The sequence below is a fragment of the Eurosta solidaginis genome, chromosome 5 (assembly GCF_040869045.1).
Source record: "Eurosta solidaginis isolate ZX-2024a chromosome 5, ASM4086904v1, whole genome shotgun sequence".
Taxonomy (NCBI): Eukaryota; Metazoa; Arthropoda; class Insecta; order Diptera; family Tephritidae; genus Eurosta; species Eurosta solidaginis.
In genome coordinates, this window is record NC_090323.1 from 159,720,080 (window position 1) to 159,726,671 (window position 6,592).

Below are 6,592 nucleotides of genomic sequence, written 5' to 3' on the forward strand. Positions count from 1 at the left end.
CAATGGCATTCGCGGCCGCCGTGGTGTGATGGTATCGCGCTCAGCCTACCACACCAAAGATGCTCGGTTCACGTCCCGGGCAAAGCAACATCACAATTTTAGAAACAAGTTTTTTCAATAAAGAAGAATATTTTTCTAAGCGGGCTCGTTCCTCTGTAGTGTTTTGCAAGCACTCCGAATGTATATCTGCCATGAAAAGCTCTCAGTGAAAACTCCTCTGAGTCGGCATAAAATAAGTAGGTCTTGTCCAGCCAAGGAAAATTAAAAAATTGGAGGAGAAGTTCAGCCTAAAAGCTCTTCGGAGGTTATCGCGCCATACATTTAGTTTTATTTTTTAATGGCATTCAATGTTATGTTTGTTTTTACTGGTCTGTAAATAATTAATTATCATATTAATTTTTTATCTTCAACGACATTGGGAAAAATTTGTGAAGAAAAGCCCTGTCCCACTGCGTAACCGCGGAGCATCCAAATTACGAAGCATTATTATTATGGACTCTTTTTTAAGAACCAATAGATGAGGAGGAAATTGTTATGGTTTCCAGCAGTTAAGAAACTCATAGCTTGGTATGCTTCCACGAATGTGTCAATAGATTAATAAGTTGTTTTGGTCCCTGGTAGGTTTTCTTGGATTATGGCATTAATGATATTAACATCGGCACTTTGCCAAGATGCCAAAATTTGAATTTTAGATTCACTATTTGGAAATACATTAGTTAATATAGCTTCAGGTAATGTCATAAGTTCGCAAAAATTTGGAGGAAAGGAATGTAATTAGGTAGTAAATAAATAGGAATTTTGCCATTACCATGATTTCAAGAAGTTTTTAGCATAAGCTTCTGTCCATATGTGCTCTTATAATTGTAGAGAGTGTTAATTTGGCCATAGCTATGACGATATTAAGCACGCATTCACTTCATCTGCAGATGCCGCTTTCGGAATAACTGGCAGAATTCGCCGGAAATCTCCTGCAAGTAAGAGCAAAGCACCACCCATTCGATGTTCATTACCACTCCAGTACTTAAGGGTTCGATCTAAAGCATTCAGCGCCTATTTATGGGCCAAGATGCACATATCCTACACGATAAGCTTAGTTGTCTTTAGAACCTTATTTGGCCTGACCTTTTGTTTGTACAAAAGGAATAACAGCCAATAATAGAACTTTAGGTGTCAAAATAACCTAAGTTTGTACGGATGGCACAGTTCTGAAAAATCCGATTTGTGGGAAAGATGCCACGCCTCCTTTCACCAATTCCACATTTTACTGGTGCTCTTAGGACGTCATATAGATCCTTACGAATATTCATTGTTCTACCATTACTACATTCAGAGAAATGCAACTTGAAAAATTCCATTAGTATTTGAGATGCCCCGCCCCTTCTTCTTCATCCCACATATTCTAGGTGGTGTTAGGGATTGACCTTATATAACTTATTACTCAATTTCAATGTTCTAGCATGAATACTTCCAGAGTTAGGCAGTATTAAAGATTTCATTTATATGGGAGGTGCCAAGCCCCTTTTATAATTCGAAATTATTTTTAGCCTACGACCATCCATGGAAAGTTTCTAGTGGGTGTTTCAAATTTCGACGCCACCCAATCTATATATATAGATGAACACATAAGTTTTTTTTCTACTTACCCTCATTTATAAAGAATTTTAAAAGCAGTAAAAAGTTGATTAGTTACATAGTGTAATTTAATTTTAATATTGCAAAATCTTTACATAAAGACGGAAATTTTTTTAATAAATTTTGCTATACATACATAGATCCACATATTTTCAGCTTTATTATTATTTTTTAATATTCAAATAAAATATTTTTGGTTATAATAGGGGAATTCTTTTATCACAGGGTTGCAAAAGATCCCACAGCAGGAAACTGAGATAAATGTAAATCAACAGCAATCTAACAAACAACCTGCATTGAACCCGCTTACACTATTTCGAAATCGGAGCTGACAAGCGCAATACAAAGCTTTAAAGCTTCATAGCTTCCGCAATCCAATAGATAACTTCAACTACCCGAGGGTAATCCTGTTACAAATATGAATGTATCATACACACATTTAGCAAGTTGGTATGTGTTGGCCACAAGTTCCTTATGGAACTCGGGGTGGCCTAGAAGATTCAATATCATCAAAATAAATCCCGAGATGGTCGTACTTATTGTTAGATTTAGAGGTCGTTACCTTTTGGCGTAACCGCGAAATAAAAGTATTCGTAGAAGTAAATTCAAAGATGTTTATTATTATTAAAGTCTCATCGACTTGAGTGATCGTAACAACTAACTAGAAAAACTGTCTCATTACAATAGGAAAAAATTATATGATAAAGAGATAGAACAAAGACGTATAACAGCTATTCGAGTTGCCAGATTATTTCAACATTTCCTCTCAACACGAATATCTGTTTTAGCGAATTCGGAATAAAATTCAAATGTGCATATGTATTATGAAAGACCCATAAGCTTCACAAATTTAATGTGTTTATCCTTTGATAGATTTTTAGTGAGTACGTCTGCAATCATGTCACCAGATGCTATGTAAGCTAATTTGACAGTGCCCTTAGATATTTCATCACGTACATGATGAAAGCGTATGTCTATGTGTTTAGTACGCGGTCGGTATACTGGATTTTTCGCTAGCTGTTGAGTGCTTAAGTTGTCGCATTTTATTAAGATATGCTCATTTGCCGCATATTGTCCAATTTCCTCTAAAAGGCGTTTAAGGTAAATTCCTTCTTTTACTGCTGTAGACAGTGCATAGTATTCCGCTTCGGTTGTGCTTACTGCTACCGCACTCTGCTTCTTACTTTCCCAAGAAATTGCACCACCACTCATTAAAAACACGTATCCAGAGTACGATTTTCTATCTTTGATGTCACCACCCCAATCTGCGTCAGAGTAGCCTTCTATTTCTTTTATATTGCCATCGTATTTCAACTTCAGATCGATATTTTTTGCCAGGTAGCGTAATATATGTTTCGCGCCAACTTCGTGCTTACGGGTTGGGTTTGAATTGTATTGTGCCAATTTACTTACAGAATGTTGTATATCAGGGCGTGTAGATATTGCCAAATATAGTAACTCACCAATCAACTGCTGGTATGATTTCTGTTCGATCTGTGTGTCAGATTCGTCTACATCACCCACCTTATACCCTGGATCCAAAGGAGTTGATACAGGACGGCAATTGACCATATCGTATTGTTTTAATAGATTGCGTATATATTTAGACTGACATACTGTTATCGCACCAGTACTTCCACACCTGTCGATCTCCCAACCAAGGAAATATGAAATCGGTCCCTTATCAACGAGCTTAAACTCTTTTGCGAGGTCGGCTTTAAACATGTTTATGTCTTCTAAACTTTGGCTACCTACAATTAAATCGTCTACATAGACTGCAACGACACATAAATTTCCGCCAATGTAGCGTATGTATAGACACTGCTCGTTTTTGCTAGGCAAAAACCCCATTTTATTGAGGACGGCATCAAGCGTGAAGTTCCACTCACGTCCTGACTGTTAGAGCCCGTAGATTGCTTTGTGTAGCCGCAATACTCGATCTGAATATTTTTCATCTACAAAACCTTCAGGTTGTTGCATGTAACACTCTTCATTTAGAGAACTATTAAGGTAGGCTGCTGTGATATCCAACTGGTGAAGATGCATTTTATTTGCAGCTGCAAGCGCAAGCAACATTCTTATTGTTGCATATCTTATGACTGGCGAGAATGTTTCTTTATAATTAATCCCATATTTTTGGCTACATCCTTTCGCCACTAATCGGGCCTTAAAACGTTCGATGTTTCCATTTTTATCTGATTTTAAATCAAATACCCATTTACATGCGATTGGTTTTTGGTTTGGTGGTAATTCAGTTAGTGACCAAGTTTTGTTCATAATCAACGAGTCAATCTCTTGTTTCATGGCTGCTTTCCACTCTTGCTCATATTCTTTACCGTCAATATCTTTCACGCTCTCGGGTATGGTGATTTTATTAGATAAAAAATTAACGCTGTTGGGTATTTTTCGGGGTCGACCGGGCCTGCCTGTGCGAATAATTTTCGGACGTCCACGCTTTGGTTGGCATACTTCATCAGAACTTGGCTTTCTGCTTAAACTCTGTTCATCTCTTTCTGCTACATTTGTTTCTATTAAATGTGTGGATACGGTATTTTCTGCCACCTCATTATCAAGGTTTTCGTACGATTCAAGTTGTCTTAAAATTTCACCGTCCGGCGTAGATTTACCCATTAGCATATCTTCTTGAAATTTGACATCTCTTCTAATAATAATCTTCTTCGCTTCTATGTCATACAACCGATACGCTTTTGACTCTTGTGAGTAGCCCACCATAATACAATTCCTTCCTTTAGCACGGAATTTACGATTTTCCGATTTATCCAACGCAATCGCTAAACACCCGAACACTCTGAGGTGTTGTATATTAGGCTTTTTCCGACACCATATTTCGTTTGGAGTTATATCACCAATTCATTTAGATGATATGCGATTTCGGAGGTACACCGCGGTTGCTACTGCCTCCGCCCAAAATTTCTCACTGAGATTGGCTTGCACTAACATCGACCTTGCCATTTCAACCAATGTACGGTTGGCTCTCTCCGATACTCCGTTCTGTTGTGGGCTATAAGGAGTACTCAATTGGCGTGTAATACCATTTTCCTCCAGGTACTTATTAAAGGCATTGTTAATAAATTCGCCTCCATTATCACTTCTCAAAGAGCGTATCAACTTCCCTGTTTGACGCTCTACCATGTTTTTAAATGCTTTGAACTTATCAAGTACTTCTTCCTTCGATTTTATGAAGTAAACAAACATTTTTCTAGACCTATCGCCAATGAAGCTAAGAAAATATCGTGAGCCACCAATTGATTGAACGTTGAAGGGGCCACATACGTCGGTGTGTATCAAGCCCAATATATTGTCAGCTTTACTTTCAGATTGTTGTGGGAACGGTTGCGTGTGAATTTTGCTGCGCATGCATGTAACACACGAATTATTTTCCTTAAAATGTGCTTTTTCTAATCCGCGCACTAATTGTTTTGTTTTCATTTGATGCAAACATCCGAAATTTCCATGTCCAAGCCTCAAATGCCACATATTTTCTTGCAATACACACGAATACGCCGACTGCATTGTACTCTCAAACACAAACAAATCATTTTTGATATTTGCTTTCAAGGTTATACCATTGCAATGTTTATCTTTTACAACAACACCCTGGTCTGAAAATGTCACCTTCGCGCCGTTTTTAACACACTTTATAACTGAGAAAAAGTTATGTTGGAATGTGGGAGCATACAAGACATTTTTGAGCAGTAATTTGCCATTTGCCGTTGTCAATTTCACATCTCCCTTTCCTACTGCTGTGACGATTTGATTTCCAGGAATCGACACCATTTCCTCTACTTTTTCCATTGAAACAAAAAAATCTTTGTTGTTACACATATGTGATGTGGCACCACTATCCACAATCCACTCAGACCGGTTTTCGCAATTGTAGTAGTTGTTGATATTTGTGATTGCTGTGTTAGCTTGTGCATAATATGAGCTTTCCTTCGATTCTTTTTGTTCTTTTGGTTTTTTCGATTTACAGTTGTAAGCATAGTGCCCGCGTTTATGACAATGGTAGCATTTAACATTATTTTTCGCCTTACAGTTTCCATGCAAAGTGGAAGTAGAATCATTAGGGTTCTTATTTTTGTCCATTCGATGTTGAGCTCTATTATTGTTGTTGTTCTGAGCAGAAAATGCATGCTGAATGCTTTCTTTATTGTTTCGATTATTTCTTCGCTCGTATTCTTCTAGAAGTTTCACTTTTAATACGCTGTATTCCGGTAGTTCATCTCTTGTTTCCATGGTAATCACGAAGCTTTCAAAATGGTTTGGCAGACTCGATAGAAGTATGATGACCAACATCTCATTGTTTATGGCAATTCCGACCTCTGCTAATTTCTCAACAATGTCTTGAAATGAGTTTAAAAATTGTAGCATATTACCGTCATCCGACAAACGGAGATTCAACAGACTTTTATATAGGGTAACTTTTCTAGCAGGACCTTTGGGTTTATAGATGGACTCCAATTTTTCCCACGCTTCCTTGGATTGCTTGCAATTTTTAATGTGGTTCAGTTGTGTTGGTTTGACTGACAAAACCATTGTAGCGAGCGCTTTCTCATCTAACGTATACCACTCTTCAGCATTGTCATCAGTCCGTGCTAGTTTACCAGACACGACTTTCCACTGATCCGAATGAATTAGCACTCCACGCATTTGCACGCACCATGAGTCATAATTATGCTCATCGAGCTTTTCAATAGCGTATAGCCCATTTGTCATATCTGGGAGTTCACTTATAATATGCTCACGTGACACTTGTTCGGATTTTATCGACTCTGGTTGCAGTAAAGTGTCTTCAAACACGTCGTCATCCGTCGAACTTGATCCCTCAGCTATCTCTTGTTCTTCTACTTTACTTTGGCTTCGCGTCTTAGGTCCACCTGGGCCCATAACCTTTTGTTAGATTTAGAGGTCGTTACCTTTTGGCGTAACCGCGAAATAA